The sequence below is a fragment of the Mastigoproctus giganteus genome, chromosome 9 (genome assembly GCF_048544385.1).
Source record: "Mastigoproctus giganteus isolate SK-2022 chromosome 9, ASM4854438v1, whole genome shotgun sequence".
NCBI lineage: Eukaryota > Metazoa > Arthropoda > Arachnida > Uropygi > Thelyphonidae > Mastigoproctus > Mastigoproctus giganteus.
The window spans coordinates 57,667,248-57,680,909 of NC_143583.1; the positions used below are offsets into that span (position 1 = coordinate 57,667,248).

Here is a 13,662-nt window from a genome sequence, read left to right on the forward strand (position 1 = left end):
TGTTCTATGGTCGATTTGTCTGTTTGGTGAACGAAAATTCCCAGTTTCTGGGGGAAACCTTGCTATCTGCAAATGACATTATGGCATGAATAAAAATCCACTAACAATCAGGTTTCAACTCCTTGGTGCATGGGTTTTATGAGTGTTAAAATATTATTATTAGCCATATGGTGCAAGGAAGCCTGAGGTTTATGCTGCACCAGCCAAAAAAAAAAAAAAAATTGACTCACTCGGAGAGAGAGAAGTAGAAGGGAATCACCAAGAAAGAGAAGAATAATGATATCTAGCTCAGGACCCTGGGTGTGGCAAACCCATACTCACCAGATGTGAGCCCCTGGGATTATATCTTAGCATTTTAGAAATTATGTTGACTATTTCAGTGCTCAGCTTGTACAAACAAACTGAGCATTGCAATTTTCAGAAATAAGAGCAGGTACAAACAAGTACATGGATAAACAAGTGATGTCACTTGGTGACTCAGTTTAATTCTGAATACAGTATTATTTCTAAGCATGCCTAATTATCAACAACCGTTTGGAGATTACTCTCTCTACTCATTGTTTGTACTTCTTCCTGCATTGTTTTCTAATTACATTTTTTGCAATGAAACAAAAGTAGATAATTTTAAGTTTATATAAAAATAAAAAAGAAACTTTTTTTGCTATCACTTAGGGGAGAAATAATCTTGTTAATAAATACATCTGATAGGTAGTCTCTAATTCCAACTGATGATTAAAATGAGGGCTGTAACACATCCTTCCCCTTATTTTTTCCCGACATTAGTGTAACATTAGGGGCTCACATCTGGCGAGTATGGGCTTGGCAAACCCAGGGTCCTGAGCTGAATATCATCATTCTTCTCTTTCTTGGCGATTCCTTTCTACTTCTCTCAGGGTAATTTTTTTTTTTTTGGCTGGTGCAGCATAAGTCTCGGGCTTCATTGCACCATATGGCTAATAATAATAATAGTGTATTTATGCTTTCACGCACCATTATTACATCTGATTGTTTATCACAGACGCAACCAAAGACCTCAATTTCTGAAGATGGGGAAATTATATTCCAAACAGATTTACGTGAAAACATATATGAAATATGACTATATTTAACAACCTAATTGCATGCAAACTAGCAAAGAAATGGCAAAAAACTGAATGTTTCAATTGAACTGTAAGCTTTGTACTTGACCATGGCCCTTATGACTATGGCAAAATGTACTCAGCTATCTTTACTATGAGATTGTAAAATTAAGCCGACCAATAAAATATCACCAGTAACACGATAAACATGTGCTCAAGAACAAATCCAAAGCATCAGCTCATTGTGGCTCTTCACCAGAAATATTTTGATCGGTTTCCTAGAGCAAGGAAAGTTACTTTTCTCTATTTGGATCACAGGAGTTGTTAATTCCCAACAGTTAGTTCTTTTTTTAACGACATTTACAAAGGTTCTGCTGAGAACTAACTGATGAAGAACAGCAGAATAATCCAATGTATTAAATAGCTGGTTAGGTTAATGTATGCTAGCAAAACTTACTCAGCACACAGAGACATTAACAACACCTTGATCAAAGAAAAATTGCGTGCTTGCGATTTATATATTACATGAACGCCTTACTTTGCGCCATCTATTAGCAAATATCTAACGAAATATTGACACTAGGTAGTAATATTTTGTATTTATACTGCGAATTTTTTAAATGTTTAATTAATGTTTTTGAGAAATTAGTTTACTTTGCAATATACCTGATATAAACACGAACTTTTCAATATTTGGTATATATGTTCTATCAAGTACGAAAACCACTAAATTGAGGCTCAGCGCAAGGGCTATGCGAGAATTTTATAAGACAGGTGGACTAAAAGCCGTTAGGAACTAAAGTAGTGTTTCGGGAAATCATCAATTAAGCTTTTAATATCGTGTAACAGCAAAACAAATCCACATTATTCAGATCAGAAGGACTACAGCACCTTTAATCCCTACCTGGGACCCACCCATATTCACACGTAATTCAAAGCTATGAAAACCACATAGTAGATGTATTAGTACTCTGCGATGAAAATATACAAGTTGACCTAACGATTTAAGGTACTATTGTAATGATTTAATGTAGTAATAAATGTTTTTTGAGAAGTAGAGCGTATTCAGTGATATTTGAGAATACGTGTTATAAATGTTAAGATTTGTACTATGATTGCTCATTTAGTATACTTCTACAACACGAAGAATAGAGGCATGTGATGCAAGAAAACAAGCGTATGAGCTTATGTAGCATCAGCCAAAAAAAAAAAAAAATTCACTCAACCATTCCCTCCACAAGTTATTTCACTTTACTCGGGGGCATGCCGGATTCTGTGAACGAGTTGTGTGAGATAATGGATGTAAAATGCCGTGTAGGTTGATAAGGTCAAAATGAGGTTCCAGTTCAGTAGTTACAGTATGTAATCAGTCAGAGCATGATATTTGTAATAGTTGGGGAATGTGTGAACCTGCCCATCAGTATGGATTTAATTACATAAATGACCCCAGGTGCTCACATCTGGTGAGTATGGGCTTGGAACACCCAGGGTCCTGAGCTGGATATAATAGCTCATGGAGTATTGTCAATGATATACAGGAATTTTTCCAGCAGGGATAAGGAGGTGATTATTCCATTGTATAAGGCAATGATCAGGCCACACCTAGAGTACTGTATACAGGTCTGGAGGCCTCATTTCAAGAAGGATGTAGAGCTGCTGGAACGAGTACAGAGAAGGGCAACAAGATTAGTGAATGGAACAAAGGGGTGCTCTTACGAAGAAAGCTTAAGTTTTGCAAATTACAGTGTCTGGAGACTAGGCACCAGCGAGGTGATCCGATAGAGGTGTATAAAGCCTTGAATGGTTTAAGCATGCTCAATGCTGATGGGATTCTTCCTCTAGCTCAGAAAAATCACCTGAGAGGGCATAAATTCAAATTGAGGAAAGACAGATGTAGGATAGACGTGCGGAAATTTGCCTTTAGCCAGCGGGTGGTTGGTTGGTGGAACAGACTGCCATCCCTTGTGGTGGAGGTTGATAGCCTAAATAAGTTTAAGGCTCAGCTGGACAGGTATTTTGAACGAACAGAGGGGTGAAGTGGAAGTGGGTTTTTTTTTTTTTTTTTTTGGCTGATGCTGCATAAGCTTGCTTTCTTGCATCAAATGCCTCTACTAATGCTAATGCTAATCATTCTTCTTTTTCTTGGTGATTCCCTTTTACTTCTGACCCTTGTTTTCTCTCTCTCTCTCAGGGTTAAAAAAAAAAATTTTTTTTGGCAGGTGCAGTATAAGCCTCAGGCTTCCTTGCACCATGTGGCTAATGATAATAATAATAATAATAACCCAAAGTAATAAAAATATATATGAAACTTATCCACAACACTGCTGGTTCAGCAGCCAGCTATTATTGTGCATGTAATATGAATTAGAATGTCAATTAATCATTTGTGCAAATGTAGCAGTTATTTGGTACCTACATTCAAGGTTGTGTAAAACGAAAAACAGATGGTAATTGTGCATTCCACCATGAAGTTCTCTGAATAGTGCACACAGGCTGCTAGGACAGCCCATAGAATTCTATCAGTGGTATACAAAAGGTTTGCCAACAGGGACAAAGAAGTGATTATCTTGTTCCATAAGGCAATAGTTATATTGCTTGTACAGGTCTGGAAATCTTGTTTTAGGAAGCAAGTGATCAAGTTGGAATGGGTGCAGAGAAGCAAAACAAGAATCATGAATCACAGTTTTGGCAATGGCCCAGGGCTTTACAGCTGATTGAAAATTTTAAAATCATGTTATATAACTATTCAGAAATTCATTTAGCTTAGATGTTTGAACAATCAGGAATCCAAAGATTATAATCAAGTTTAACTGTAAATTTAGTAAATTTTAATATAATTTTAAATGTCTATTAAAATTATTGTAAAACCTTTTGATTACATAACTGATTCTAAGGAACAATTTTTATAAGAACCAATTATGCAATCAAAAGGCAAAAAAACTGGCAATATTACTGGAAAGATTATACATTATTCAATTTTTGTACCATATAACTTTCAAATGCCCAGGGAAATATCATCCTTTGGCTGAATTCAGTATAGGGTACACTGATGAAAGTTTGTTTGTTATTTGGTTTTTAGGAGCATTAGCAACTAAGGCCATATTGCTCCGGGGATATGTGGTGGATGCGGAAAGGTCAGGGAATGACCTTTCCGCATCCTCCGTATTTGGTGGTCACGGGCTCAAACCCCGGTCTACATCAAGAAGCGTGTGCTACGCACTGCCACTCCTGCCCACCTGGCTACAGAGGCGCCTGATGAAAGTGAGGAAAGACAGCGGTGATTGACAGGTGAAGGCACTTCCCACTCAGTGCTGTGATTGATGGTCAAGTTCTGTGTTTGGGTGATTATTGTGGAGGCATTTCTTTCTGATTGTTTTGTGTTGTCAAGGAGGGAGTGCTTAGCTTAGGTAGGGTGTTTATTTCCCCATCCCGCTGTTTTTGAATCGGAAAATGAGTTCACGATCCAAAAAACAAAGGCAAGTGGGAGAACACCCTAGGCATATCAATCTAGCACAGTGGATGGAGTCATAACTTGTCAATCTCACTGTTTTGCTAGCCGCCATGTTTGATGGGGTACCCTAATCTGGAGTTTTACCCATCCTTTACATGCAGCTTGAAATGCAGAAAACTTTATGTATTAGTGAAACTGATTTCTAAATATCAAGACTGTACATCTATAGCAGTAACAAGCCCAAGCTACAAAACAATCTGCACTGAATTTTTACTAATCCTAAAAGTATTTTTTGCAGTGAAAGATATTTTTAGGGCCATTAAAAATTTTGAATTGCTCAAATTTTTTTAGATGTAATTCTCTCCCTCCTCTTCTTATGGGCAAGGGCGTGGAACAGTCTGCTGTGCCATTACTTAACAGACTAGTGAGGGACACAGAAGGGTACTCTTAAAAAGAAAGTTCTGCAGGCAAGACACCAGCAAGAAGACCTGATTGAAGTGTTTAATGCTTTACATGGAGTGTGTTGCTGATGTATCCCGCCTGTTTTTCAGATGATAAACACAGGGGACATAAACTGAAATTGAAAAAGGATGTTTACTGGAGAGATGTGTGAAAATTTGCTTTCAGCCAGGGAGTAATTGATTGTTGGAGAGACTTCTGTCTGATATAGTGGAAGTGGGTAGTTGGAATAAATTTAAGGAAGGATTAGACAAATTATTAGAGGGGATAGACTAAGGATGTGGAGAAATTTTTTTTTTTTTGGCTGATGCCATATAAGTTTGCTTCTATGCTCATTTGCCACTAGAAATGCTAAATAATAGTTACTTTCACATTTAAAAATTGACTCATTGCGGCTTTGTGAATGATATATGATTTATCACCTTTATAGGATCAAAGATTGAGGGTTCAAAACAAGCCTTTTTTTTTTTTTTTTTTTATGAAAACCTCAAACACGAGGGGTATTAGAACCTATAGTACTTAGTACCGTGCTTAGGTTGGAGGTTGAGTTAGTTAAGTTAGTTAGTTAGTTATTTGGTTTTTAGGAGCATTAGCAACTAAGGCCATATTGCTCTGGGGATATGTGGTGGTCATTCCCTGACCTTTCTGCATCCTCAGTATTTGGTGGTCATGGGCTCGAACCCCAGTCTAATCAAGAAGTGTGTGCTACGCACTGCTGCTCCTGCCATTGGATATTGAGAAGATGAAAGAAGATATTTGTTGACATTAGACTTGAACTTCTGTACACTGTAATTTTCAGGAAATACATATGAAGGAAGGTTGTTCCAGAAAATGCCAGTTGAATGAATAAACGAGGAAGATGAAAAGTTTGTTCTGTGAGTTTGAAGTTGGACAGTAAATGGACGTTGGCTGGTGGTGGCATGTGTTCGGACTGTTTTGAAAGAGAGAGCAGGAATTATAGAAGACAATTCAGAAGAAAGTGCCCATGGAAGTATCTGTAGAAAAGGCATGCAGCAGATCCTTGGTAAGAGCACCCTTTTGTTCCCCTGACCATCTCAATGCCCTTCTCTATACCTATTCCAGCAGCTCTACATCCTTCCTGAAATGAGGCCTCCAGATCTGTATGCAGTAGTCAAGATGCAGGGATAAGGAGGTGATTATCCCATTGCCTTATTCAATGGTATAATCACCTCCTTATCTCTGCTAGCAAAATTACTGTATATCATTTAAAAAAAGCCCTATGAGCTGTCCTGGCAGCCTGTCTGCACTGTTTAGAGTACCTTATATTGGACTGCATACCCCAAGGTCTTTTTCATTTTCCACTACTCCGAGTGTAGCATCACACAGAGACATTCATGTGTTGTTGTGCGGACCCCAGGGTTTCCCCCATTAGCCGCTATTGTACTTCTTGTGTTGAAGCTTATGCCAAAACCGGCCATTTATATGTAGTATTGTTGGGTGTGTAAAGATGTTGCTGCTGTGTTGTGGTGACCAGGTCCTACCCTCATGCCCGCCACAAGGAGTCGGCCAGGGTCTACTATTAGCTCATGCTAGGTCAACCCAGGGCAATGATCCAGGAAAACCCAATTAGAGACATGAGAAGAGAAAGACAAAAGGAGAAGTATGGGAAATGGAAAGGGAGCGAAAAGATAGAAAATAAGGGAATCAGCAGAGGGATCTGCCTTGGAATTTGAGCTACTCTTGCAGGCTGTCTGCACTGCTCAGAAAACTTCATATCTGCCTGCACAATTATCCCCAGATCCTTTTCATTCTCTACCACTGTAAGTGTGGAACTACAGAGTTGATATGTTATCTGGGATTACTGCTTCCCATATGTAGTACTTTACATTTGTCAAGGTTAAACTTCATTTGCCACCTCTCAGCCCATCTGCTCAACTTTTCTAGATCCTGTTGCAGCAGTGTACTGTCATTAGTGTCATTAACAACCCTGCCAACCTTCGTATTGCCTGCAAACTTGGACATTAAGCCTGATATACCATCATCATTATCATTTATAAATACAGAAAACAACAATGGACCCAACATAACCCTGAGGGACTGCACTAAAAACATTAGTCCACGAAGAGCAGTGTCCATTGATTACCACTCTCTGTCTTCTCCAACTCAACCATCCCTTTATCCATAGCAGCAATTTACATCCAATGCCACACTGCTCCAGTTTGTGCAGCATTCTTCCATGTGCAACAGTATCAAAGTCTTTTCTAAGATGCAAATATATGATATCAAAGTTATTCTTTGCATCCAGTTCCTTTGTGACTACATAGTATCTAATCAAATTAGTCAGATGAGACTTCCCCTTAACAAACCTATGCTCTGGCATTCCCCTCCCTGAATAACTCCTCTGCAAAATATTCATTTTGTTTGTTGCTACCTGAGCAGGATCATCAACAGTTGAACCATCGATATCAAGTGGACGAAACTGATTCATCCCTTTCCTTCTAGAGTTTACACAAGTAAAGAATTCTTTGCTGTTTTTCTTTGCATCCTTTGCCAAAGATTTCTCGTAATCTGCCTTCGCCTGCCTAATCTCCTTTGCAACTTGGTTACAGATCAGCTTATATCTATCATAGGCTTCTGTGTCACATGTTAATTTATGTGTATCCCATGCATTTTTCTTCTCTGTCACATGTCTAATTAGTTCTTCTGACATCCATTTAGGCCTAAATCTTGAACAATATTTCTTTGTTGGTATGAAAAGTCTAGTAGCTCCCAAGATTAATTTTTTGAATGCTTCCCATTTTCTAATGTAGGACCATTAGAAACAGGCATGCAACTATACTGCAATCACAGCATAGATTTGTCAAGAGGCATCCTCGTCTAACCAATCTGATAGGTAACTGTGCTGTAGTAACCAAAGAACTGGATGCAAAAAATAATTTTGACATCATGTACTTGGATTTCAGGAAGAATTTTGATACTGTTCACGCATAAGACTGCTGAACAAACTGGAGGAATGTGTTATTAAGGGCAAGTTACTGCTATGGATGAAGGGAAGATTAAGTGGAAGAAGAGAGAGTGGTTAACAATGAGCACTGTTCTTCGTGGGCTAATATTAGTGAAGTTCCATGCTGAAACAATTGTCATTTTCAATATTTACCAACAATATTGATGAAGGTATATCAGACTTAATGTCTAAGTTTACAGATGATACAAAGGTTGGCAGGGTGGTTAATAACAGTCAATCAGGGTGAGCTACTGCAATAAGATCTAGGAAAATTGGATTCATGGGCTAAGAAATGGCAGTTGAAGTTTAACATTGACAAATGCAAGGTACTGCAGATGAGTAGCAGTAACCCCAGTGTAAATTATCAAGTGTGTGGCACTGCACTCAGGGTATTGGAGAATGAAAAAGACCTGGGGGTAATTGTGCAGTCATACATGAAATTCTCTGGGCAGTGCAGACATGCTGCCAGAACAGCTCATGGGTCTTTGTCAACGATATATAGAAACTTTGCTAGCAGGGGTAAGGAGGTGGTTATCCCTTTGTATAAGGCCATGGTTAGGCCACATCTTGAGTACTGTATACAGGAATGGAGGCCTCACTTTAGGAAGGATGTAGATCTGCTGGAATGGGTGCAGAGAAGGGCAACCAGATTCTTGAAGGGGACAAAAGGGGGCTCTTATGTTGAAAGGTTTCAGTTCTACAAATTACAGCTTCTTGAAACTAGGCATCTGCAGGAAAATCTGATGGAGGTGTTTAAAGCCTAGTGCGTAAGTTTGCCTTCAGCCAGCGGGTGGTTGATTGTTGGAACAGGCTTCCATCAGTTGTTGTGGAAGTAGATGGGTTCAATAGATTCAAGGCAGAACTAGACAAATTCTTGGAGGTTACAAATGGGTGAACTGTGTTTTTTTGGCTGATGCTATATAAGGTTGTTTTCTTGCATCATCTGCCAATTACTACTATTGCTTTATCCATAGCAGCAACTTGCTCTTATATGCAACAGTATCACTATGTGTTTTATGTGCAACAGTATCACTATGTGTTTTATGTGCAACAGTATCACTATGTGTTTTATATGCAACAGTATCACTATGTGTTTTATGTGCAACAGTATCACTAGCTTTCCTCAAATCCAAGTTCCTTTGTGGCCACATCATAGTATCCAATCAAATTGGTCAGGAAAGATTTCCCCTTAACAAAGCCATGTTGTTTCTGAATTATAATTGCAGTCTTGTCTAGATGAACCTGCATTACTTCTTTAACCAGTCATTCCATTATTTTCTCTGGAATAGAAGTTAAACTAACATCTATAATTATCTGGGTCACCCTTTGATCCCCTTTGGAAATTAGCAATACATTTGCATTTTTCCAATCTGTAGGGACCTCCCAGAATCCAAGGATGCTCTCTTAATTATGGCTATGGGTTTGCTTACTACTTCCTCACTGCCTTCCTTAATATAATAGGATAGATCTTATCCACCCCAGGTGCCTTTCTTATGTTTAATTGCAACAATTTCCCCTTCCACTTTCCTCTCAGTTAATTCAAAATCATTTAGCTCCCTGTTAGAGTTTGGTAAACTTCTGGCCTTTATTTCCCTAGAAAATTCTTCATGTGTGAATGTAGATGCAAAATACTCATTCAGTTTGTCAGCTACCTGAGCAAGATCATCAACAGTCAAACCATCAATGTGAAGTAGACAATCTGATTTATCCTCTTCCTTCTAGAGTTTATATAAATAAAGAAATCTTTGCTGTTTTTCTTTTCATCCTTTGCCAAAGATTTATCATAATCTGCCTTTGCTTGCCTAACCTCCTTTGTGACTTGATTACAGACTAGTGTATATCTGCCATTGGCTTCTGTGTTGCTTGATAATTTAGATGCATCCCATGCATTTTTTTACTCTGCCACAAGTTTCATTAGTTCAACTGACATCCATTTAGGCCTATACCTTGAACAGTATTTCTTATTTCTTATACAAAAAGCCTAGTAGCTTCCAAGATTAATTCCATGAATGTTTCCCATTTGGAATTTGCAGTTGGTAACATCACTAGTTAGTCTCACTGTATAGACTAGAGATGTGCAAATGTATCCCCAATTCACAAAAGGGGATCAAAGGTTGACGAGTAATTACAGACCTGTTAGTTTAACTTCTGTTCCAGGGAAAATATTGGAGTCACTGAACACTGCAGGATCATCTAGACAAGGCTACAGTTATATGAGTTCGGACACAGCATGGTTTTGTTAAGGGGAAGTCTTGTCTGAGCAATATGATTAGATGCTTATCTCTGCCCACAAAGGAACTGGATGCAGTTCCTTTGTAAGCAGAGATGCTCATCTCTGCCCATCTCTGCTCCCAGAGGTGGGAGCAGTTGCAGTCAGTTACCATTAGGCAAGAAGCAAGTTTTATACTCTTAGCCTATTCAAAATCTAGTTTGGACTGATTAATAATTGCTTTACAATTGTTGCGAGCTTTGGTGTAGGCAGAAACTGAAACTGAAGAATTAGAAACAAGCCAATTACGATATGCATTGTTCTTCTCTTGAACAGCCTTAGCACATTTATTGGAAAACCAAGGTTTAGATAAAGGACGAGATTTTAAAGTGGAGTGTGGAATAAAGGATTCCATTCCTACAAGAATAATTTCACTGACACGATTTGAGCAAACGTAGACATCAGAAGTTTTGAAACAGTAATCCGACCAAGGAAAAGAAGAAAAGAAGTCTCGCAGTTCATCTCATTTTGCATTCTTGTAATGCCAAACAATACGAGGTTGGGAATAGCTGAGAGATAAAGGCTCCATTGGAGAAGAGACAATCACCAAGTTGTGATCTGAGGTGCCTAAAAGTCCACTCACATCGACTGTGTACTTAGAAGCGTTGTTAGTGAGAAAAAGATTAAGCATGTTGGCTGTATGGTTAGATTTGTCCAGTATTCTTGTAGGTAAATGAACAATCTGTGCTAGGTCATTAGTAATTGCAAAAGTCTCAGCATCTCCACCAGCTGGGTCGGTGTGAGTAGAAAACGGAAGCCAGCTACAGTTGGGAACATTAAAATCTCCAAGGAAATTTACCTCACTGTTAGGAAAGTTGGACTGGAGAAAGTCAAGTTGCAAAGAGAGGAAGTCAAAGGGCTCCAAGTGATTAGTGGAGTTCGGAGAATGGTAGAGACAACAGATGAATTTGACAGAATGAAGTAAAGAGATTTTAAACCAGAGAAGATCAAAAAGAGGAGATTCCAAATTATCAAGTCTCTGACAGGGAATATAGGAATGGACATATGCACAAGTACCACCTTTGAGGCGAAAGGAATCATACAGCGAATAATTTGGGAAAATGAGATGAGCAGTAGTTGAATCAACTGATAACTGAGATTCTGTCTGAAAAAATACACGGGGTTTGGCAGACTGCAAATGGAAATGGACATCATTGAGATTAGAATTGAGACCATGTATATTTGTGATCTGAACTAGGAAGTGTATGGGAGGTTTAGATCTTTTTGCAGATAAGCTTACTCTATTAGTTTGACAATTCAGGGTGTATTCAATAGTAAGAAAAAGTGGGGGGGGGGGACATGCCATATGAAGGAATGAAATTTTTGGATATGACGTACACATGGTAAGAATACACCCAGATCCTCGACATTTCCCCTGCATACACACTACTTGGACTCCCTCCAGTCATTATCTGGCAGAGTAGAGATAGCAAGATTATTCACTAGCATTATTCACTAGCTGATCCGGAAGCCTCCTAAAGAGTTACCAATATGTTCAGTCTGGTGTACTAACTAGTGGCCGACCTGCGAACACTGTTTTAGAGCTGTACCCTCGAAATGTAAGGAAGATTGGATCTTCCCGTGATGTTCATCATAAATCAAAAAGTCATCAGTCATACTGCACAATGGAAGAGATGGGGAAGGATTGACCAGAACTTAGCTCTGGAGATTAAACGTGGGTTCCACCACTTCAAGCCTCCAATAAGCAAAGTGGTGGTATTGCACTGGTTGATGAATGTCATCTATTACCTAGTATTGCCTGGTAACACAGAGGAGCGGTAATACTCCATGTTGTGTGGGCACCACACCTCGACCCTTGCTTACGTTGGTTCACACCTTGGTGGTCACCCACAGTGTGTTTGTGCATGGAGGTTATACCAGGATTTCTAATAATCCCACCATCGTGAAGGTGCAAGCAGAGGATTTGACTGTCACAGACCATCCAGACTTGGCCGAAATTAGTCCACTTGACTTGAATGTCACCCGAATATCAGTTCCATCAGTGTTTTAGATTCCTAGGTAGCAAGTACAGCTTGTCTGGCATATCTGAGATAATGTCTGTGACAACCTCAGCGAACATTGGTTGGTTGATTGGGAGAATACAGAGAGTAGTTATTACTAGGCTCTGTTCTTCTTGGAATAATGTTATTCGCGGAGTTCACTAGAGTTGTTGCCAATACTTATTAATGATACCGATGAAAGAATATCAGGCTTAATGTTTAAGTTTAGGTATATATATCTCAAACTGATAGCGTAAGGTATAAAGTAAAACTAGATGGCATAATACAAAGCACTGTATTAGGAATCTGTTAGCATATTATAGTATTATCAATGAATCAAAAATAATATTAGTCTTATTAAAATTCATTGTTAATTAAGTTGTATTTCAATGGAAATCATGACCCAGACTAGAGCTGCGAAACAAATATCACAGACTAGTGAGAGTACTGTGACTCGGGGGAGAAACGAAGGGGGCGATTCTCCAATACATCACAATCTCAAAAAATGTGCAAAATGTGAAATGTTTGGCGACCTGTCTAAAACAGGACATGATCTAGCCAAGGAGGATGCCTTTATGTGTTCTAGGTGTATAAAGTGTCAAGAAATTAGGCACCAACTCAGTGTTCTGATGGGCGTGTATGAGAGCTTGAGGTGTAGGGTAAATGCCCTCAAAGAAATTAATATGAGGGCCCCCATCAAGCTCTCAGCAGTCCAGCTGAGCTCACTCCTCTGCATCAGGCAAAACAGAGGTAATCTCCAAGGCAGAATGCGCTAGTCCCAAAGGAACTAGTAATTGTTGGTGACTATTGTCAGGGAGACGGGGAATATACTGTGCAAGAAGGATAGGTGGAACAGGACCAGGGTATGTCTGCCAGGGACAAAAGTTGATGATGTTGAGCAGATATCATCTTTTAAGGGCACAAAAGGTGTTGTTTTTTTTATTATTATTATTATTATTATTAGCCATATGGTGCAAGGAAGCCTGAGACTTATGCTGCACCACCCAAAAAAAAAAAAATTCCCGAGTTACCCTGCGAGAGAGAGAGAGAGAGAGAGAGAGAGAGAGAGAGAGAGAGAGAGAGAAGTAGAAAGGAATCACCAAGAAAGAGAAGAATGATGATATCCAGCTCAGGATCCTGGGTTTGTCAAGCCCATACTCACCAGATGTGAGCCCCTGGGGTTAAATACACGTTGGAACCAATGACATTAAGAGTAAGAGATCTGCAGATTTACTCAACAAGTACAAGTCAATGTTGAAAAAAAGTCGCGAGTTAGGGTTGAAAGTGTGAAAGTGTCTGCAATCCTGCTCAGACACAATAGGAGGGAGTATATGATGAGAGCATTGTCGATCAATTCAGCTCTGGAGAGATTGTGCAACGCTCAAGGGGTAGAATTTTTCTCAGCCTGATCTGTGCTTGTTGAGAGGAGAGACTGCTTC

General features: G+C 39.1%; 1 protein-coding gene across 2 annotated transcripts in view; it reads left to right on the forward strand.

The window, feature by feature from the left end:
- Nucleotides 1-1,810: 1,810 nt before the first annotated feature.
- LOC150080267 (ATP synthase subunit C lysine N-methyltransferase) overlaps nt 1,811-13,662 on the forward strand; it is an 86,175-nt gene continuing 74,323 nt past the window's right edge. For both annotated transcript variants that reach the window (XM_090381259.1, XM_090381260.1), the window contains exon 1: nt 1,811-2,088. The gene's annotated coding sequence lies outside the window, so the exon portion shown is untranslated. The remainder of the gene's footprint in view (nt 2,089-13,662) is intronic.